This window comes from Rhipicephalus sanguineus, chromosome 2 (genome assembly GCF_013339695.2).
Source record: "Rhipicephalus sanguineus isolate Rsan-2018 chromosome 2, BIME_Rsan_1.4, whole genome shotgun sequence".
Lineage (NCBI taxonomy): Eukaryota > Metazoa > Arthropoda > Arachnida > Ixodida > Ixodidae > Rhipicephalus > Rhipicephalus sanguineus.
Genome location: NC_051177.1, coordinates 82,016,844 through 82,040,840, shown reverse-complemented (window position 1 = coordinate 82,040,840; position 23,997 = coordinate 82,016,844).

Genomic DNA, 23,997 nt, shown 5'->3' with positions numbered 1-23,997 from the left:
CTTCTTTCCTTTGAATGTGGAACGCTTCGATGACTTCTCTTGCCATCTGTTGTCTGTGACGTGACAGAATCATAGTGTCGGCGAAGGATGGTGTGCAGCCGCATTGTTTGCAATGGGCGGCGAGTGAAAATGGTTTTGTGTCTGACAGTGAACGCTCATGCTCCCTAAGACGGATATTGACACACCTTCCGCTCTGTCCAATGTATGATATTCCGCATGATAATAGGATTTGATAGACGATGGCTTCTTTGCATTCTGTGTACTGAAACGTGTGATTGATGCCGCATTTGCCACGAACATTGCCGCTGTCTCTGATTTCTGTGTCAGTGCTTTTTTGCACTTTTGCGCACATGGATTCCAGTTTATTCCAGCACATGGATTCCAGTTGACGTCGTTTTTTTCCTTCCCACATAAACTGGAAAGTGCCTCAGATCAGGCTGGCCGACGTTTCGATAGGGGACCTATCTTTGTCAAAGGCGCCTTGTCATCCCTGGCGTGTTAGTTTTATGGGGTTAGTCATGACGTCATGTCCAGCGGTGGCGCGTCTGTTGCTGTTGGTAATTTCTGCCTGGAAAGAGAGAAGCTGGAAAGCAGAGGAGTGTAGCGCTTGCCACATTTCAAGAGGGTTTGCAAACACGTTCGGGTCTGCCATATCAGAGTTAAAGGAAGCTGCAAAGAAAGAAAAAAAAAAAGAAAGGGGGGGGGGGGTACAACCAAGCGAGAGGGCGAGTGCAGCCATCACAAAGAGCTGCAGAAGGTGGTGAGGAAGGAAACTACAGGCGGGGAGAAAAACCGGGCGGTTTACGTTTAAATGTCCGCCAAGAAGCTGCAGAAGGTAGTGGGGAAGGCCGCTAAAAAAAAAAAGGAGGTACTCGGGCGGCGTAGGTTTAAAATTCCGCCTGCCTACTTTAAGTGATATTGAAAGGGTTGCCTGAAAAGTTCCTGCCTAATGGGTGAAGTAATTGGCTGGCATATGCATCCAGTGTCGTCGGTGGCTTCCAAAAATTGGGCGCCCGTCAACTAAGAGGGAAAAAAAAAGGAGAAAGGAAGGAGGGGCGGCCGGTGGGGAACAATCGGAATAAGACTCGTAGAACTTCCTGAGAAGAGGAGCGCTGTGACAATGCTGGCCGGAAGCGGCCTTTGGAGCGCGTAAAGGGGAAAGGAAACCGTGGTTCGGATTCACTAGAAAATGAAAACATCTTAAGAGTATAATATCTACACGTATGTGCACATTTATACATGCAAGTGCAAGAGATATTAAAAAAGAAAATTGATAGTGTATTATGGGAGCTGGTCGGGATTTTATTTTGCGAATAGGTTAAGGTTTTTGAAAGCTGAGCGTACTTCATGTCTCTTAGTATTATAGAAATGATGCTATGGCTTTTAATGATTCCAAATTACCACGTGCTAGATTTATTCCTGATGGGTGTAGGGATTGAAATTTGTGTATCAAATACGATTCCATGTATTTCCTCTCACGTGGTGACCGGAAGTTTGTTTGTAGAATGTAAAGTTTTGATTACTAAAAAATGGATATGCCATAAAATGGCACGCACTACAACTTTGTAATATAAACGCCTGCCCTCAAGTCAATAATAAAAAGTTAATTGACGAGTTTTGGTTAATTAGTCGCAACAGTGTCATTTCACCTGCGGGGAAGTATTTCGTGTGCGAAAACTACAAGAGCCTTACTGTCAGAGGCTTTTTTATAAAAAAATCTGTATCATCTAAAATAAACACCCTGTATACATTCTTCCGTGCATAAATAGCCTCACACACACACACACACACACACACACACACACACACACACACACACACACACACACACACATATATATATATATACATATATATATATATATATATATATATATATATATATATATATATATATATATATATATATATATATATATATATATATATATATATATATATATATATAGCAAATGAAATATGTAAGTGCATTCAACGAAGTACATCTTCGACCTCTTTCTGAACGACGATATGGAAGAAGACTGCATTATCAAAGTTAGTACTTGCATATTAATAATTAGAAGCAGATACATTTTACATTTGCCATTTTAACATTAAAGAAACGAAACGTGGACGATACCTCAAGAAGATTTAGTACATCTTCCAATTCTTCGCGTCCAGTATGACTGCCGTGACATTTAGTGCTGGCGGGTACACTGCGCAGAAAACAAAAACAAACGTTCGTGCACTGCGGGCACTGCGCGCTGGCTGTACCCCATACAGCGGACAGTATTCCGCCGCAGCACGTTAAAGCACGTAACTTTTTCCACCAGATCCAGATTTTGTCCGCTTTTCAGCCCACATGACAAGTAGCCACGCCCGAATTCATCATCAATACGCTAATAGCTACACATGTGGTAAATCACGCGGAGTTACATCAGGAATAGCACAGGCGAAATGCGCACGCAAACGCGTACGTGTTAATTAAACCTGTACGAGCCGAACCCCAACTGAGGTTTTAAAAGGACTACAAACACGTGTCCTTGTCATGCGGCAGCAATGTTGCAAAACTAGTCGGGCAGACTTGGTATGTACTGATGGGCTAGTTGGTGAGCCATGATGTTTGATGAAGCAGCGCACAATGTACACAATCTCGCTCACATTAAAAGCGCGCACGCTAGTGCTTGCGTCTTTTTTCATGTGCGCGTGATTGAGTCCTTTGTGCGCAATTTCGTGAAGTATCGTGTTGAGCAGCGTTGATGAATTACGCTCTCTCAGCGCAGAACACGTAATCCGACCACTTGGAGACCTCATGGCGTCTTAAGGCTGGTGCGTACATCGCAGGTAAATATTTGCCGTATTCTCAAAGCAGGGGAGTCGGCAGAAATTGTTTTCGAAAGGGGGAGGGGGATCCGACCCTCCTCATGCATGGGCGTGCGTGCGTTTATATTAAACACTCAAATAACATAAATGTCGGCGAGAGGGGGCTGAATGCTCCTTAACGCCCCCTCTGCAACTCCCCTGTCTCCAAGGCAGTGCTGCTGGCGCATTCAAGCTCTGTCTTTAAAGAGATTGGCAACCACTTCTAATAACACCCTGATGTTTTTTTGTTTTTGTTTTTTTGTGGAACAAAAAGCCTCGCGGTCAGAGTTCCCAATCATGGTGTGGTGCGCGGAAGACCCCGCGAAACATTTTTTCACATTTTATTTTTCATTTGGTATATCCGACAAAGTTGTATGCCAAACACATGCTCCAAATAGTGGATAGGCAGCGCGATAGCGGTTCGTGTTCGGCCGCCACCGCTCGACATATGCCGCGAAGGCAGCGCTGCTCGCCAGCATGAACTTCTCTTACCTCGTAATAAGCATATCCGATAAAGCGGGGATGCCAAATAATATACAGACTGCAATTTAAGCTCGAATTGTGGTGTGCCTAAACAACAGTAGAATACGCACAAGGATTGGAACGACTCGTTCGCGCCGTATACCAAGGCTTGTATACCAAGGCCAGTACACCAAAACCACGTTAGGTGAAAAAATCTTTCGGAGAGGCGCGGGGGAGGCCCGATACATCGACTAAGAAGAAAAAAAAAACATGGTTGATCCCTCCGTCATAGGAATAGGAATAACACGAAAGTAAAGCGTGCCCTTACAGAAGTAACTGAGTGTTTAATGTATATTGATATAAGAGCATTTGCACAATCTATATTGATGTTGCAATGTATATTGATGCAGCTATAGCACCGTTTAACGTGGATGTACACACTTTGATGATTGGTGGTAGATCTCCATTCCGACGACTACGAACATGCTAAATGATTAAACAAACCCTTCTGGTAGCTGTAGTAGTTAACGGTGAAAGCGTAATCAGAGAACGAGGTGTGATAGCCAGAAGAGCATCGCATATTGGACGCAGAACTCGGTCGCCATCCCGCGGCATGTTAAAATGTGATTGAACACCACGGCCGGACTAGAGGGATACGCAACGCGCGTCGTGATTGAACACCACGGCCGGACTAGAGGGATACGCAACGCGCGTCGTGCCGCTCCGTTAGCCCGGCCGCGATTTTTCTATACTCCGTTTCACACATCAAGTGCAACGTTGTGGAAGCTATGCAAGAAGTTCAATAAACAAAATGTGTAAGTCCGCGCGTCCAGTGTTCGGCTTTTGTCGTTGTAAACGCTCGCGCAAGCTGAGCACGAACCAGCGCGCGACGCGTCGCGACGGGCCACAAATAAAATAACGAAAAACAAAAGCAATTAGACGCTCAGTGATTGAGCTGAATAATACCGCAGATTATAGTGTACTAGAATAATCTCCTAGTGACGCGTCCAGGAGGCAGGGACAATAGGCCGGTTGAAGCAAACGCCAGTAGACGCCACTGGTGGCGTTGCTGCGCTTTTTTCTAGTCGCGGAGCCAGTTCGCGCCGGTTTGGGCCGGTTCAGACGCGCTTTGCAGCTCCTTGCCTCGTGCGCGTCCCCTGCGACGCTACGTTCAACGTCGTAGTTCTTTAAAAAAAAAAAGAAATGGTGATGACTTTCTTTTTCTCCGGACGCTTACATGTGGGATGCTTCCATGTAGTACGAAAATAGCGCCCCTTTTCATTTCCTTCACGAATCACTCTCGATTGCACGCCGTAAAATGAGGTAAGGAAACGCAGGAATAATCTTGGTTAGCTGCGTTTCTGTAACCGAGAACAAATCACGAAAAGTTTGCCACCATCAATATGCGTCCGTCGAGGCCGTTATTTCATCGTACGCCTTCTGGCATAGCAACGCAGCGTTATTTCATCGTACGCCTTCTGGCATAGCAACGCAGCGTATACGTTGCTGAGCACTTTTGTGTAGTTTGCGATGAGCATGGGATTTAAATGTTGTGCTAGGTATTGCGCAATAGAAGCAAAACATGCAGAGTTACCCATATGATGGGTTTGTGCAAATAGATGATAAAAAAATGCGAATAGATACTGAATAGATACATAGTATCTACGAATAGATACTCTGTCCCGAACTGCAATGAATCCGCCGGTCTGCGGCATTTACGCTAGCAGACGACTAGAAAAAGGCGCAGTGGCGGCGCCTGGTGGCGTCTACACAAACGGGCACGCGCGCTCCTTCTCAGACGCGTCACTAGGAAATTATTCTAGTACACTATACCGCAGATATAACGGCGTTTGTTTATTTGTAAGAGACAAAACATTTTCTGTAACTGCCCACTGTGAAAGCGAAAAAAAAAAGTCAATTTTGGGTGGTAAGAACATCGAACTATTTTTTAACGCGGACGGATTTACTGCAAGAAGTCTCGCTAGCCTTCACAGCGTTGCACCTGATGTATGAAACGGAGTATAGGGGCGAGCGCGTGAGCGGGGAACGCGGTGTTACAGCCACGTAAGGCGGGCGCGCGTCGCAGAGCTATTTTTGGTTTGGATTAGCGTGATGCTATGAGGGAGGCCGACGCTTTTACGACGCTTGCGCTAAGCTCGCCACCTCACGGTGTAAGGCATTGAGAAAATTGAACTTCTTTTGAAAACGCGCCGAACGGGACGGACGTGTAACGCGTTAAAGGTGCTTATCGCGGAGGCCACAGTAATTACGAATTACTTTACCGCTCCCAAATGGCAACACCACCTCGCCGACCGGGAGAGTGGTAGATATAAAAGGACCGTTTGTAAAGCCTCTAGAGTCTGTGACCGCGATAGCGTGCCCGGCATCTGTTGTTGCGGACCGAGCGGTTGTGGGTTCGATGCCTGTTGACGGAACTTTCTTCTTTGCCATTTGATCGTCTATATTTTTTCGACATCATTTCCGTGACGGAAATACGTCACTGAAGTCTTGGTGGACCCCGGCATAAAACACTTTCGTGTTAAAAGAAGCAGCCTTTCGCCTTCGAGTCGTCTTAGGCGAATGCATTAGGGACCGTGCGAGTTTTATGTTTGAAAAACGCTGACGGCGAGTTCGTAAAAGGGCACGCAACGCGATCCCTCTCAAAGCCTACAGCCGAGCGTTATCTACCGACGTGGCGCGGCCAGAGAGCGCGTTAAGTCATCAATTGCTGGGCTCACTCAACACCGCTTCGGCGTTCGTTAAACACACTGCCTTCACCAACAACAACGGTTTATCACGGACGAATCGCTGAACGCATCGGCTGAAGACATGCTTACTGTTTTGTTTAGGCTGGACTCGGGCTGCGAACAAAAAGAACAGCTTCGTTAACCACCCTGCCTTCACCAGCAAAGACGGTACATCAGGGGCGAATTGCACGCAGCATTGGCCGAAGACGTACCTAATTTTTCCTCCGTGGGTCCGGCTGCGATTGGGGCTGCGAACAAAAAGAACAGCTTCGTTAACCACCCTGCCTTCACCAACAACGACGGTATATCAGGGGCGAATCGCTCACCGCATTGGCTGAAGACATACTTACATGGCAGGAGGGGCCAGCTGATGATTTTGCGTGCGCCTGGACGAGAGACCTCGTTGCGGCGGAGAGCCCGCAAGATTGTCTCTTCAACAATCATGTTCGTGCCACGGATGCACGATATGTGCTGCTTGGTTGGTTGGTTGGTTGATCCTAGAGGAATGGCACAACCCACCACGGGGGATCGGCCACGAATCGTGCGGCAGTAGGATGTGTGAGTGTGCTGCAGATCGACGCCCGCGCAGTACGTGTACTTCGTTCTCTTCGATGGGGTCCAGCAAAGTGGACACGCTATATGAGCAATGCTGTAGAGAAATTCATATGCGAGTGACATCGATTTATTGGACACATCAACCGCTAATAATTTTTAAAATATGTAATCATAGCATAGTGATCTTTGGTCCTTGGGAGGTTACGCGACATTCTCTAGGCAAAAATTGATATTCATTGAAATTAACTCTTCATTCTGATTGTCATTGTACCCTCTATTAGCGCATTAAAAAATTCACCGACAATTACGATTCTGCCTAATGGGAATTCTGAGCGTAGAATGTTGTTGGGGCAAGGCCAAATGTGTTTAAAGTTCTGACTTTCCGCAAGGTGTCGTCTACTCCATAAAATATAATTTTTGTGAAGTAGGACAGCACCCACTACGTCATTATTCGTCTTTCTGCGAATAAGCGAAGTACCCGCTACACATCTGTAAGGTATTATGTGCACTTTGTTCGTGTTGCATGTGGCTGATGAGAATGAAGAATTATGGCTGAGCATATTGCAGTGCGTGGGATGCATTAAACCACACACTCGTTGCGCAATTAGCATTGTGTGATGACTGGTTGTTACTTTACTCTTCTGCCACGCTACATTACATAGCTTAACGTGATTCCTTGCCGGACATGACGCCTGTATAGGGTCTTTTTGCAAATGAGCGTCAAGTAGGGGTGTGCGAATAGTGAAATTTAATCTCGAATCGAACTCTAATCGAATAGTGCCGAATAGTGGACAAAAATATCGAATATCGAATAGTATATTTACAAGAAATGTGTACCGCCAGTTACGGCAAGACAAAGGAAAAATCAGGGACGCTAGGGCGTGCTGACATGTTTATTACGCGCTTGTTCAGGAGGTTTTTTCTTCAATAACGTAAGCTGCCGGGCTAGTTGGTGCATAGCTGGTTAGAAAATTGTTGGCGCAAAACAAGAACGAGGCCGAAGAAGTAACACGCACAAGCGCACAAGCGCACAGTCGCAACAGATTTTTAATAAACCGACGCTCATCTTCTGGAAGCCTCGCGCATGCGTACAACACACAACAACAACAACAAAATATATACATATATATGCACATAGACCTATCATCACAACTTCTCAGGTAGGAAGGCAAACTCATTTTCAAAAAAATTACACCATCTCCCGCTAAAGGGGACCATGAGCCGATGCGAAGCCGGAGCACCTGCACGATCGCGTTCCGTTGGCGTTCGTTGGGCATGCTACGACCTCGCGTAGTGGAACGCGAAGACGGACGCTACGCGCGTCGTATCTTCCATCTAGCCTGGCCGTTAATCCTCACAGGGCGAGCGGGGAACGCGATCGACAGGCGGGCGAGAGGGGGCCAGCGTAGGAGAGGAGAGAGAAGGGGAGGGGACGCGCATGCGCTCGAGCTCATCGCGGCGTTGCGCAGGAGAGAATTTCGGCATGTATAGCCCGCGTTTCAGAGGAAGAGTGGAAAGGGGGAGCGGAAGTGGAGATAGGTATGGGAGAGGGGAGGGGAAAGGGGAAGGGGAGAGGGGGAGGGGAAAGGAAATGGGGAGAGGGGAAGGGGAGAAGGGAAGGGGAGAGGGTGTGGAGAGGAGGTGCGTGGGGAGGGTATGCGCATGCGCAGTAAGGGTGGTCACGCCGCACACCACCACCACCACCACCACCGGATTGAGCTCCGCCTTAAGATACTTCGCATCTAAAAGCGACAAGGACGGCACGCTGATGCATTGGTCTCCGAGTTGCTTAGTGTACATCGCCTCCGCTAGTTCACATGCCATCTTGTCTTTGCTTCTTCGTAAGATACTCGTGCCGTTCAGCAAAGGTTCACACGAGCACTCCTTGCAATGATGCGACAAATGCGAACCTGTACATTCCTCATTGATAACGCGTGCTCCCTTAGGCGATCATTTGTACACCGGCCCGACTGGCCGATGTACACCTTTCCACAACTGAACGGAATCTTATAGACAACAGCTACTGAACACTTCAAAAAACAGTTTGTGTGCTTCTTGACACACTCTGCAATTGGTGCGCCGCTGGAACGAGCACAAATGCGTGAAAGCCTCCGAGGTGCCGAAATCACGACAGGGACCTCAAAGCGAGAGGCCACGTTCTTAACAGAATGAGCCACTCTGTGCACATACGGGATGACAACAGGGCGTTTCCTCCGAGTTTTTTCTCTTATTTCTGGAGCACTGGTGGCCTCACGACGAAATTTTCTCAATAAAGCTTCACACACTGAAGTCAGCAAAAACGAAAGAAAACCCGCAGAAACAAGCCTGTAAATTTGCAACTTGAAGCTTTCCTGAAGAGCGTGGGGGCAAGACCTAGTTAGAGCCAACTGTCAGCTGGTACTCGCAATGGCTCTTTTCACCACTTTAGAATGGGCAGAATGAAAGGGTAAAAATGCCTTCTGAGCACGAGGGTGATACATCCAACACACATGGTTTTCGTCAAGCGTAAGATGAAGATCTAAAAACTGCAGCTTGTCATTAGCAGAAAGCTCGTGGATAAACTTGAGCCCTTGTCCAAGAACTTTAAAAGTATCTAAAACATCCGTGACACACTCAGAGTAGCGCTCGTCTTGCTCCTTAGTCAAAATATAACCGAAAAACCATCGACGTATCTAAATACGCGTAAGACCTTGTCTTTGGGCAAGGCGGTGTCAAGGTGTTAGTCAATCTGTGCCGGGAAGATATTGCACAACACAACACAACACAACAGATACACAACAGAACACGACAGATATTGCCCTGTTGTCATCCCGTATGTGCACAGAGTGGCTCATTCGCTAAAGAACGTGACCTCTCGCTTTGAGGTCCCTGTCGTGTTTTCGGCACCTCGCTGGCTTTCACGCATTTGTGCTCGTTCCAGCGGCGCGCCAATTGCAGAGTGCGTCAAGAAGCACACAAATTATTTTTTGAAGTGTTCAGTAGGCGTTGTCTATAAGATTCCGCTCAGTTGTGGCAAGGTGTACATCGGCCAGTCGGGCCGGTGTATAAATAATCGCCTAAGGGAGCACGCGTTATCAATGAGGAATGCACAGGTTCGCATTTGCCGCATCATTGCAAGGAGTGCTCGCGTGAACCTTTGCTGAACGGCCCGAGTATCTTACGAAGAAGCAAAGAAGGTGGCACGTGAACTAGCGGAGGCGATGTACACTAAGCAATTCGGAGACCAATGCATCAGCGTGCCGTCCTTGTCGCTTTTTGAAAATGAGTTTGCCATCCTACCTGAGAGGTTGTGATCATAGGTCTATGTGCATATATATGCATCTATTTTGTTGTTGTTGTTGTGTGTTGTACGCATGCGTGAGGGTTCCAGAAGATGAGCGTCAGTTTAATAAAAATCAGTTGCGAGTGTGCGCTTGTGCGCTTGTGCGTGTTACTTCTTCGGCCTCGTTCTTATTTTGCGCCAACGATTTTCTAACCGGGTTTTTTCTTTCTTTTTCAGCTTTTATGGGCGCGCAGGGATGTTCATAGAAGAGCTACCATTCCAGTCAGCAGCGCCGCTCCTAACGGAGAGGGTTACGGTAGCTAGTCTTTCTTTTTCGCGTAACATGGCTCATCTGACAACTGTAATGTTGCGCTTCATCGCCATGGCTGCTCCGGGCCCAAAAGTCTTCGGGCGCCCATTCACAGCAGCGTTTTAGCTGCGCGCTGGAACAATGGGAGTTTCGGAACTAGTGGTGCGGCGCGGCAGTGGCGACTGCCCAGCGTGAACAAATTTTTACATGCAAAGTCAATCACTGAGTGTTTCGCAGGCCAAAGTCAGGCAATTTACGGCGCTTGCGGCATATGCGACCTCATTACGCAAGAAGTGCGTGCCTTAGTTTCGGGAGCGAAGTTGCGAAGGACTTGACAGTTTTCTCATGTGTTCTTCTACGTGCGGAAATGACAATCTCCTTTAAGATCAACATGCGCTTACTTTTGAACCAGGATGTCAGTGAAAGTTTAATAATAGTAATAATAATAATAATAATAATAATAATAATAATAATATCTGGGGTTTAACATCCCAAAACCGCGATATGATTATGAGAGACGCCGTAATTGAGGGCTCCGGAAATTTCGACCACCTGGGGTTCTTTACCGTGCACCTAAATCTAAGAACACGGGCCTCAAACATTTTCGCCTCCATCGAAAATACAGTTGCCGCGGCCGGGATTCGTTCCCGCGACCTTCGGGTCAGCAGCCGAGGGCCATAACCACTAGGCCACCGTGGCGGGGCTGACATGCGTGTCATGTACAGCATGACATGCGTGTCATGATTTTCATATTAATTCGTGTTTTTATGTTCGTCACACAGTCACGCCGCGCAATACCAATTTCAGGATAGATCAATTAGCTAGCGAAACGGCCGCCAGCGCACCATGAGCGTGGCACGTAAGTCATGCTGTACATGACATGCGTGTCATGATTTTTACGTTAACTCGTGTTATTTACGTTCGTTACAAATTCACGTCGCAAGATACCAATTTTGGTGTATATAAAGCTGGCGAAACGGCCACCAGCGCACCATGAGCGTGCCACGTAAGTTATGCTGTACATGACATGCGTGTCATGATTTTCATGTTAACTTGTGTCATTTATGTTCCTCACACAGTCACGTCGCAAGATACCAAGTTTGGTGTATATCAAGCTAGCGAAACGGCCGCCAGCGCACCATGAGCGTGGCATGTAAATCATGCTGTACATGACATACGTGTCATGATTTTCATGTTATGACTTGTTATTTATGTTCGTCATACAGTCATGTTACGCCATACCAATTTTGGTGTACATTCGATTAACCAAGCGACCAGGAGAGCCCAAAGTCGTAGGCGGCTAGATAGATAGATAGATAGATAGATAGATAGATAGATAGATAGATAGATAGATAGATAGATAGATAGATAGATAGATAGATAGATAGATAGATAGATAGATAGATAGATAGATAGATAGATAGACGGACGGACGGACGGACGGACGGACGGACGGACGGACGGACGGACAGACAGACAGACAGACAGACAGACAGACGGACGGACAGACAGACAGACAGACAGACAGACAGACAGACAGACAGACAGACAGACAGACAGACAGACAGATAGATAGATAGATAGATAGATAGATAGATAGATAGATAGATAGATAGATAGATAGATAGATAGATAGATAGATAGATAGATAGATAGATAGATAGATAGATAGATAGATACGCTCAAGGTCGCAGAAGTTCGGTAAGAAATGCTTCGCATTTAATATTCGTATCATCCGAAATTTGTATCACCAGAAAGCATGGAAAATTAACATGCGACAAGGAAAGCTGGCATACATTTTCATTTATTGTTTTTCTGGGCCGCAGCAACGTCAGGAAGAAGCCTGAATGATTGCCAGTTAAGTTTTTAGATGTCTGCAATCACACCAGCACTCGTAAATATACGGCCCGTACGCGCGTATTTCATTAACGAACCAGGTGCGTTGTGACCAGCGACAGCAGTAGCCCCTTCCAAATTTTAATATGCTTTTTTGCATGAAACCGGAGTACTGCAGCGAAAGTAACAAAAAAAAGCGCTTTGACGCGATGGATCAAGGCCACAATGTTATAGAACCACGGCCCTGTGTTATGATTTTGTTACCGCGGAGATGTTGGGGATGCTGGGAGATTTACGGCCGTGCCCGCACAAGCGCGACCTCAACGGTCGCGCATGTTGACGTTGTGAGGCGTGACTCCTTCGCCGAGACCGTCCTCGCCTTCTTTCGGTCCTCGTTCACCTATCATAGGATATTTGATGCTTGAGGCAGGCACGTGTAAACACAGTACAACGACAGCAGCCCGCGTCGACGCGTTAGGGAAAAAAAGCATGGCGCTAATATCCTCTGTAATCTAAACGCGAAGGCACACGGAGGCACATAAGAACCTCAAAGATTCGCGCACAAAATTTCGGAGGCCGTGATGCGTCTCTGAAGGTTTATTCTGACCGTAAGAAAAGCGTTTTTCTTACACCGTCATTCTGACGATTTGGCAATGCGGCGCGCATGCCCACGCGTGCGTTCTCGCGCTCGCACGTGCTTGGCGCGTCTTCCGCGACAGCGCGGACAGCACCTCTTCGTACCTGGGCGGTCGCGTATGTTCGTATCAAACGTCCCTGGATGAAAATCGGTTCGCAACAACCGTACTTCATTACATTGCAGGCCAATGGGCCTTGGCCGGGACCAACGAAAAATTCGTATCACCCCGAAATTCGTATGAGCTGTGATCGTATCACCGAGGTTTCACTGTATACGTAATTCTAAAGACCCTACTGTTTCTTAGGCCGCGCTGAAAATGCGACGCTACGCATGAAAAAGCCCTTTGCCGACGATATGGTGCTGCCACCTGGCAGTGACCCTGGGTTCTGCACAATCTCATGTTTCCCGACGCCACTGCCAGATGGGGTTTATATCTCACGCAGCGCCTTCTCTATTTTATCAATGCCAGCCAGATGCGGCCGATTCAACAAAGAGGAGGCGCTGTCTGAGGCAAGCCAAAACATAAATGGCCGCTTTATGAAATACAAGCCACTTACAAGACATGCCCATACAACGCAGGGAGAACAGCATCACGGGTAACCGCGGATGAGACCAGGACTCATGTAGTACGGCCGGCAGAAGACTATCGTCTTTCGACGACCTTTGCAGCGAAGCACTCAGATACGCGGCCAATTTTTTTCTAAATATTCATTTTAGTTTCTGATGACTTCTTCTTTTACTATTTTTTAGGGGTGTGCGAATAGTGAAATTACATCGTGCCGAATAGTGGCCAAAAATGTCGAATGTCGAATCGAATATCGAATACAAAAGATTTTATTGAAAATTGAAAGAAAGAACAAAGAAATGAAATCTGCTAATGTCCTCAAGTACATAACGCGGTGAGTGACTGCAGAAATGCAAGCTGTTTCACATGGCCTCCGTGGCTTCAGGCTCTCTCGACGTGGTGTTACTATGTTTCCTGCAGTGGTAGCGGGACCTGGAACTATCTTATTTACAACGAAACGTGTAAATAAGATAAACAGCGACAGCTGTATTGTGCGCTTTTCTGGCAAACTGACAAATTTTTTTTTGTCAGTTTTTACGGGCGCGCAGACATGTTTATAGAAGAGCCACCATTTCAGTCAGCCTCGGCACTCCTAACGGCTAACAAGGTACGGTACGGTAGGCAGTTCATTTTTTGTTTCGAACGGTCGCGCAATACGGCTCATCTGAGAATGGTAACGGGGTGCTTCATTGTCATGAGTACTCCGGGACCAAAAATCTTCGGGCGCCAGTTCACCGCAGCGTTTTAACTCCGCGCCGGAACGGTGGGAGTTTCTGAATAAGTGGTGCGGTGCGGCAGTGGCGACTGCACAGCGTGAACAAGTTTTCACAAGTGAAACCAGTCAACGAGGGTTTCATGGGCCAAAGTCGGGAAGTTTTACGGCGCTCTGACTACGCGACCGAACTGCGCAAGAAGTCCTTGCCTTCGTTTCGGAAGCTAATACCCCAGTCACACTGGAGGTGTTAATGTCATTAGGTTCGAATGTCATTCGGTGCAAAGAATGCCATTCGATCCATGATGGTGCTACACAGGAAAAAGTAATGTCATTAGTTCATGATACCAATGTCGATAATTCAGACAAAATATGGCCTGAAAAGTTGAGGAAGGTCATGTAGAGTTGTAGAAAAGTGAAGTTATTTATTTTAAAAGACGTGTAGGAAGTCGCTTCACAAAAAAATAAACGGTTAAAATTTTGTATCGCACAATATTTGGCCACAATTAGCCAAGACGACGCTTAGCCAGTAGCAACATGAACACAAGCAACATGGCTGACATGGCAGTGCCGCTGAACAACGACGCTAAGCTGCAGCAAATAAAGCATTTAGTTGCGTTGTACTTCACGTTGCGAGAAAAGCGCATAAGACAGTGGAAGAGACTCATTGATATTGAGATAGAAGAAGAATCAAGACGCAGCCTGTTGGGTATGAATACGAAACAAGGCGGAGTGCGTTCGCATGCGCGGCGTGACGAAAAAAAATATGTGCCGCGTCTATTGAAGCTTTCCCCAACGCGAAGTGACAGAGGCACCCGTGGCAGTTTGCGGTGCGACAGCACACACTCAGAAACCCAGAGCGTTCCACGTTTATTCGCTTTCAAAACGCAGTCTCACATGCGTCCATGCGGGAAAGCAGTTTGCACAGGAACTCCACAAAATTGTCTTCCCATAGCCTTATGAGAGCAAACGCCTCCGCCTGGATCCAGTGCGCTCGTGGAGCTGATGCCATCGCTGCAGATACACGTGCACACAGGCGTCTGTTTGTTAACACTACGACCGACAGCGCCGGCGGCCAGACGCTACTGAGTGGGAGAGTAAAAAGAATTTGCAGCAGCCTTGCGTACACCTGCTCTCGTTAAAATGAGGGATGCCTTAAAAAAAGCAACGTTAATAGCGAGTTTGTATGAATGCGTGTCAAATTGGGAATGCTGAATGCCACATTTTAAGTAGTCTATGGGGTAGAGAGTATACATTCGGTTCGGCTGCGACGGCGAATGAGTTTTTCGAACTCATTCGATTTCTTAAGGCATTCGATATTCTAATGACATTAAATATCACTGTGTAGCAGCCGCATAATGTCATTAGATGCGAATTTCATTCCATTCGAATGACATTAAAACGTCCAGTAAGTTGTGAAGGGCCTGACAGTTTTATTGCGATATCAATTATATGGACAGTCTCGGCTGATATTTTCGTCCCCGTCGTCATGCACCGTATATGTATATGTGTATATATGGATATAAAAGACACAAAAAAATAATTCAGAAACCCTTTCCGACGCGCGGAATCGAACGGGCGACCTCTCGCTTCCGAGCGCGCGTCGTTAGACGCTAGGCCACGAACAGCACCGTCTTTCAGCCTGCTAACGGGGAGATATTTATATACACCATTTACTTCAGCATGTTTTCTTAGTCACCACATAGATGGCGCGATGTGCGCCCGTGGCGCGCTTTGAAGATCATCGCCCCGCTCCAGCGAACGCCGTTGCTATTTGCCCTACAGGGCGTGGTCGCCTTCGTGCGCTTATCTCGAGGCACAAACGAACAGGCACACACAGGACGAGCGCGACCTAACAACTGTGAGAATTAGGTCGGGATCGTCCTGTGTGTACCTGCTCGTTAGTTTCGTGCGTCCTGCTTTATGTTTGAGCAGTGCGCTTCAAGTGTCGAGCTGTGACGCATGGTAGTTCGCGCTCGTCCTGTGTGCGTGCTTTTCGTGCGTCCTTTGGGCTCGAGCGACGCGCTGGCAATTTCGAGATGCTTTCCGTTCTTCGCGTTACATTCCAATTTATTGCTATCGCATTCGTTGCTTCGCCGTTGGGGCGAAACTGTTACTTTTTCTCGTGTGTCTGTTTTTTTACGCGCGGTAATGGTATAATCTCCTTTAAAATAAACATGCGCTCACTTTCGAACCAGGATATCGGTGAGTTTTAAAGAAAGGCCTACTGTAACGACGTTAGCGTTAGTTTTAGCCACCCCACCCTAACCAAGTTGCACCATGCATTGACCTTCGTCGCGTTTTAAATATTCGTCCAGTCGAATTATTCGTAACTTCGAATACTTCCTATTCGAAAGTCGAATCGAATTATTCGATTAGGCATTATTGGATTCGAATTCGAAACTGTAATATTCGCACACCCCTACTATTTTTTACTTTTTGTCAGGGTCGGCTAAACAATATGTTAACTTAAATTTTTTGTTCTTTATTTTCGACCTTCCAAAGTATTTTTGTCCATAAAATATTATATATATTTCGTTTCGACGGGGAAGGTTTCAGAGTATTCCAGCCTGCCTGGGCACATGACGAACACAGTCGAACGTTTCTCAGCTCCTGCTTTTCTTTTCGATTTTCTTCTATGATCCAACGCTCGCTCCACAGTGGGTACCGTCTTAGTTCAGGGAGTGGTTGTGGTGCGACGGCACCTAATGGGTGCCACTGCTCGCATCACACGTGTGTCTGAGCGCGCACCGCCCTTCTCATATTCAATGCGTCCGTGAGATTAACACCGCGTCTCGTAGAGAGCCATCGTGACAGCCAAAAATAGTGCCCATGAGTAATGCCCATGAGTGCCCCTGAATGAATATTTCAACCAGACGCTTTGAATCATGAGCGGTGTAAGGCGCCGCCCCACGGATAGAAACAGATCTGAACAAAATATTACCTCACCTCACTTCCGTCGTGAGGCTCCGCCTAAAGGCATAGACTTGCGCAGGGTTCTCCATCAGGGGGGGCGAAGGTTCACTACAGCACCCCCCCCACCCTAATAAGTCAGCGTTCGAGGCAACTTTCGCGCCCCCCCCCCTCTTCTTAGGTGACTAGGGGGGTCAAATATGGGACAGATTTTGCCCCCCCCCCTCTTAGGTGATTAGGGGGGCGGCCGCCCCCCCTGCCCCCCCTGTACGCACGCCTATGCCTAAAGGGTAATCTCCCCCGTGATCGCAAAGCAAACGCAAAAGCTAGCCGACAGTGGAGAGTAAAAAAAATCACAGCATATCCACGGGGTGAATGATGATGAGTGGGGCGAAGCTACGGAGGGAATCATCTGTAAACCGTGAAACTCTTCCGTGAAATGCGCCCAGTACATAATATAAAGAGTGTGAAACATCGTGTATATATTAAACATCAAACTTTTATTGTACTGTTGGTTTACGTGGTCCCTTCATTATCACTTGTGATCGGTGAAATGCAAGGAAGAAGTCCGCTCCCGAGCGAAAGAGCGCCAAGAGCGACCGCATTCCCCGCTCGCCCTGTGCGAATTAAAGGCAAGGCTAGAGGGAAGACAGGACGCGCGTTCCACGACGCGAGGTCGGTAGCATGCCCAACGAAAGCCAACGGAACGCGATCGTGCCTCATGGTTCCATTTAGCGTCCCAAAACCAAATATATTGCTCAAGGTGTGCCTTGCGTTTTTCGTAGAAATAATTTCTTTATCATGTACATTAGGACGAAAAGTTGAAAGCTCACTAGAGTGTATCGCCCGCAAAGTATGTCTTTTAGTGTGATTTAACTCTCGTACGGCAGGGTCCTCGCGCCGTTGTCGGTCCACCTCGCCCGTTGACGATCGGGCGAGGTGGCTACATACAACTACTACTACTACACTTTAAGAAAAACATCTGGAGTTCTTTCGTTCTGCTTTTACAAAACATCTGGCGTCTTTCGTTGGTTTATTTCATCAATCAACGGCGTTTTGAACAAAATTTTTATTGTTTAATCACGCACAGGAGAAATCTCACCAGGCACTACCTTGGAGGTAAACAATGGCTGCTAATGGGAATGAGAGACAGAAGAAGTCGGCTTTTAGCTAACACTTACACTTCTACTTCTACTAACGTTTCCTACTGGAACATGCCAATGGCTGCTAATGGGGAATGAGAGACAGAAGAATTCGGCTTTTAGTTAACGCGCACGCTGCGAATTTTTTATTGTTCAACAACGCACAGGAGAAATCTCCCACCGGCACCACCTTGGAGGTCAAAGCGTGAGACTTGTTACGCACTACTACGACGATGACGATTACGAGGGACGAATGGGTGCCGCCTTAAGGAGCTTCGCCCCTAAAAATCCGGCAGATCCCACGCACTGTGGGACTCGATGTGATGCGAAGCAACCAGCAAAGAGCTGCACACATCGCCTTGTTTGTCTTTGAGCCAAATAAAATCATTCATGCCATGGCATCTAGTTCATCTAGTGCATCTAGTGCATCTAGTGCATGTTGGCCATGCACGCATGCATGCACAATCTGGTATATACCATGCTTATGAAACATATATTTTGGTGTATACAATGCATGACCTGTCATTTATGTTCATCACGCACTCGTGTCATGCCATACAATTTTTAGTTAACACAACCAGTTAACACAACAATCCAGTTAAGACAACGGCCGGAAGCGCACCATGACAGTGTCATGTAAATTATACCGTACATGACATGCATATCACATGACTCGCATATTGGACCTGTCATTTATGTTCGTCATACAGTCACATCGCGCAATGTCAATTTTCGTGTATATCAAACAAGCGAAATGGCTGCGAGTGCACCATGAGTATGGCATGTAAATCATGCCATACATGATATACATGTCATGGTTTTCATGTTTCCACCTGGCGCTTATGTTCTTCATACAGTCACATCGCGCAATACGAATGTTGGTGTAGATTAAGCGAGCGAAAAGGCCGCAAGTGCACCAGAAGCGTGGCATGTAAGTCATGCCATACATGACATGCATGTCATGGTTTTCATGTTACCGCCTGTCACTTATGTTCGTCATACAGCCGGGTTATGCGATACCAATTTTGGTGTATGTCAAGCTAGCGAAACGGCCGCGAATACACCATGAGCGTGGCATGTAAATCATAACATACATGCATGTCATGGTTTTCATGTTACCACCTGATATTCATGTTCTTCACACAGTCATATCGCACAATGCCAATTTTGGTGTATATCAATCTAGAGAAACGGCCACGAGTACGCCATGAGCGTGGCATGTAAATCATGTTGTACATGTGATACATGCCGTGATTTTCATGTTACCGCCTCTCTTTTACGTGCGTCATACAGTCGCGTCGCGCAATACCAATTTTGGTGTAAATGAAGCTAGCGAAACGGCCGCGAATGCACCATGAGCGTGGCATGTAAATCGTGACATGCATGTCATGGTTTTCATGTTACCAACTGTTATTCATGTTCTTCATACAGTCACATCGCGCAATACCAATTTTGGCGCATATCAACCTAGCGAAACGGCCGCGAGTTCGCAATGAGCGTGGCATCTAGGTCATGTCGTACATGACATGCATGTCATAATTTTCATGTTACCAAGTGTCAGTTATGTTCGTCATACAGAAATGTCTCGTCATACCAGTTTTCGTATATATTCATTCATTTAAAGGCCGCTAGCGCCCCGAGACCATGTCATGCAAATCATGCTGCACATGACATGCATGTCATGGTTTGCACGTTAAGACCTGTCATTATGTTCGTCATGAACTGTTGTCACGCCATACCAATTTTGGTATATACGAAATTAACGGAGCGGTCGCAAGAGCCCCAAAGCCATGCAATGTAAATCATGCTATTCATGACATGCGTTTCATGATTTTCATGTTATGACCTGTCATTTATGTTCATAATACGGTCATGTTATGCTATACCAATTTTGGTATACATCCGATTAACGAAACGGCCAGGAGAGCACAAAGTCGTAGGCGGCTAGATAGATAGATAGATAGATAGATAGATACGCTCAAAGTCGCAGAAGTTCGCTAAGAAATGCTTCGCATTTAAAACTTGGAGCACGCTTGAGCTTCGCCTTCAAGTGTAGAGCGCGATAGCGTAAGCGGGCCCCGTGCGCATCGCCATCTCAGATGTTAGCCTTGCTTCGTTTCTCGGTGCATGCTTCAGCCTTGCCGTAAGGAAACGAACGACTGTGCACGTAACATTGGCCGTTTCACACTTCCCTAGCATACCTAGTGCAAGTACAGTTGTTTAGTGCCCACTACGCCATAATTCTTTCTTTTGCGAATCAACGAAGGGCCCACTACGCCTCCCCTCCGTATAAGGGAACACGCGAACCTACGCAGCTGCTGACTTTGTTGATGCTTTTGCAGCTGATAATGATTACATATGTTTCCACGCTTTGTAATGGGTGGGCCTCTAAAACACCCACTCGTTGCGCAATTCACATGTTTTTGGACACCAGGCACGATTCTACGCGTCTGCCTTCATATAGTGTTTTGTGAAGCAGTTTCACGTAATAGCGTCGATCTATGGAAGAATACCTGTTTGCCATGCAGACGGTCTGGGCTCGATGCTCACTGGAACCTAAGATATTTATTATTTATTTTATTTGTATCTTTCTCGATTTCTCGGTCACAAAGGAGATGATTTTTCGCTCCCAAGGACGCCAGCACCGACGCCGACACCGGAATTTCTACAAAACGAGCTCTAACGACATCGCGTTAAAATGACGATAGGACATTGTGGTGAACGGTTGGATATAGCGCATCCGATTGTCATTTACAAAAAGTATATATACAAGCCTGTGCTTATTCGTTCGGTTAGGGCGATGGACAACGGCCGCCGCTCAACACAGGAACGGGCGCTTAAAACTTCGCTCTAAGTGCCTAACAATGAAAAACACGACTGTTTTAATTCTTCCCGAATTTGTCGTTCTTTATTCGTCACGCAGCTTATTCTTTTTTTGTTGTTGTTGTCTAGCTGGCGGCTTTCTTTCTTTGTTGCTCAGACGATCGCTTTTTAGCCCCTGGTGCACATGGTAGGCAAGGCAATCAGCGCGTGGTCATGCTCGGAAAGAAGAAACGCCACGCCAACCCGGCAACAATGGAGCCTGTCACGTAGAGTGGTACCCCATCCCGCACGAGGCTGGTCAGCACGTTGACCACAAGTCCGCCGAGCCCCAGGGGAAGCAGCTGCAGCCAATCGCTGATCGACTGAGCGACACTACCGTTCACGGGGCCGTTTGGAGCAAATCCAAGACACAGTAGTGTGACCTCTATCAGGAGTCTGATGGCGTAACAGAGGACTGCAGGAAAAAGATTGTCAGCAAATCTTTACTCAGCGGTTCAGAAGTAAAGCGTTGTCAATGCCAAAACACCCTTGTTTTTAATGCGCTCGCGTGGTGTTTTATCTCTAGGCTTTCTATCGGTGCGCGACAAAGTTGCGATGGTATGATGGACGCTCAACGTGAATATATAATGCGAATAATACATCACCCGTCCACCACTACTGATAGAGCGAACGAGTACATACCTATTCGTAACTGAATGCAAATCCACCCTAGCATCCATCTACATTCCTCATCAATCTTTACACATACCTATACTGCCTTCCAGACAGTAACTAACGAGCTACTCATTTATTCATTCACCCAATCTATTTATATTTAACCTTTATCGACTCCACTACGGCAAAGCGATATAGAGTGCTTAATCGGTATTTCCACATGTGTCACACTCGCTGTTAAAAAGTCTAGGTGTAGCTTTACTATCACAAACACCAATAGACAGCGGAGCCGAGGGAAGCCTCAGCGACGAAAGTCCTACGCCGCTTCACTACGCTATACTCTCTCCCTTCCTTCTCGCCCTCGCTTTCCTTTCCCGTTCACCTCTCTCCTCCTCCCTCCTCGCCTCCCTCATTGCTTGTCTTTACACTCCTATTGTTTTACCACGCTTTATTCTCTTTCTTCCTCGTCACCCTCGCTTCCCCACCCCACCCATGCTACGCTTGACTTTAGCTCTCGCCTACGCTTGGCTAACGTACGCTATGCTTTCCCTTTCGCGTCGCGCTTGCGCCCCTCACCCAGATTGCCTATGCTGCGAAGGACATCACTGTGGACGGACACAGCTCGACTATAACAGCTCCACAGTAATACGATCATCCATCTTCGATCAACGAGCATCGTACAACAGCTTGTGTCTCGACATTACTGCGTCGATCTCTCGAGCTGTTTCTCCTTCTGATTCGCCGTTGTAATTCGTCCATAGCTTCCGGAGGGCAAAATGCAGTATACATGAACGTTCATCGAAACTTACACCTCCGGCCTTTGCAATATATAAACAAAAGCTGCGTGCTATCTCTAGTCGTAGAGGATGGAATTTACGCCATTGCTAACGTTGAATTAGCTTCTCCGACTTCACATAGTCACTTTACAAAAAACGTCGCTTCATAACAAAACAGAATGTAACCACTCGGCCGAACCCGTGCACGTGAAACACCGAAGTACCAGGTGGCCGCAGCTGCGCATGGAGCATTTTGATTTGTTTGGAATATTATTGCTCTGGTAAACGTCTTTCACCTCTAACCATATCGTATCCAGTCACCAAGAGGAGTGCATAGAAGGAAGCTTATATAACTCACCTACGCCGAGGAGGAGGCCGTATAGGACCTCAACGAGGACACTGAAAAGAGAGAAAGGGTGGCTTCAGGATTACCAGCGAAGACGTTCTACTTCGTTTTAATGCGACATAAAGTACATGCAATGATTTGGGAGACTATAAACATGAGCGCAGAACTGAATTGCATGCTGGTTCATCGATATCAATGCGCGACGACCTTGAAATTATAGGAACCATATAATAAACAAGCATTTATGGAAACAATATGATAACGTTCCTATGGCCAACGGAAAGAAAGAAATAAAGAAAGAAAGAAAAGAAAGAAAGAAAGAAAGGAAAAAGAAAGAAAGAAAGAGCGAAAGATGGAAAGAAAGAAAGAAAGAAAGAGAGAGAGAGAGAGAGAGCCTCAACTTGGCTTTTCCAGGCTTAACTGTCCCTCCCTCTGTGTCTATATCTTGGTTTAACTGGCTATCTCTTGGCTAGGCTTGGCTCGAATGCTAACGAAGCCCGCCCAGCAACGCTGTTCCTTTAGCCTTTGTATTTATTTATTTATTTATTTATTTATTTATTTATTTATTTGTTTGTTTGTTTGTTTGTTTATTTATTTATTTGAGAATACATGACTGTCGTGGCGCAAAAGACTAAAAACGACTTTGAGAGGCGTGCCTCCAGCACCACGCGGCACAATAAATGCAAGGGTAGAATAATACTACGAAGAAGTGGCAGAAAGCTGACACAAAAAGTAAAACAAGGCAACGAAAATGTATGACACAAGGTACAGGCATCAGTAACTAAGCGCATGTAGAATAAAAGAGAACAAAAGTAAAGGAGACGCTGGTGTTGGTATGGGAACATGTACAGGGTGTTTTTTTTTAATACAGACTTTTATAAAAAAATTTAAAATTCTATGACAGTCAGGCTCCTGTCGTTTTCGCACATGAGCTCTATGCCGAGGCGGAAATACTTTCCCGCAGCTAAAATGACGTTGACGCGACTGATTAAGAAAAGCTTGTTAATAACTTTTTAATTATTGACTTGAGGGATGGTGTTGATATTACAAGTTGTAGTGCGTGCCAATTTATGGCATACCTATTTTTTACAAATCGCAAGAGTTGAACGTAGTTCCAGATATTTATCATCAAATATCACGGGCAAAATCGAAACTGATTCCGCCCGATGCGGACAAAGCGCGGCGGAACACCGGAATGACACGTGACAGGGAAGTGACGAAATTTGAATGAAGGCGCGCAAAAGCAGAATCGGCTCACAAAAATCGGCAAGCATTTTGATATACAGTAGTAGACAGCTTAAGGTTTGCTTGCGATGGGTGGTGCCTATCTCTTTCTTTCTTAATCTAAAAAAGAGGCGCGAAAAACTATTTAGCCTGCCTACAAGAACAAGCGCCGCAGTGGCCGCCCCCGAGTTT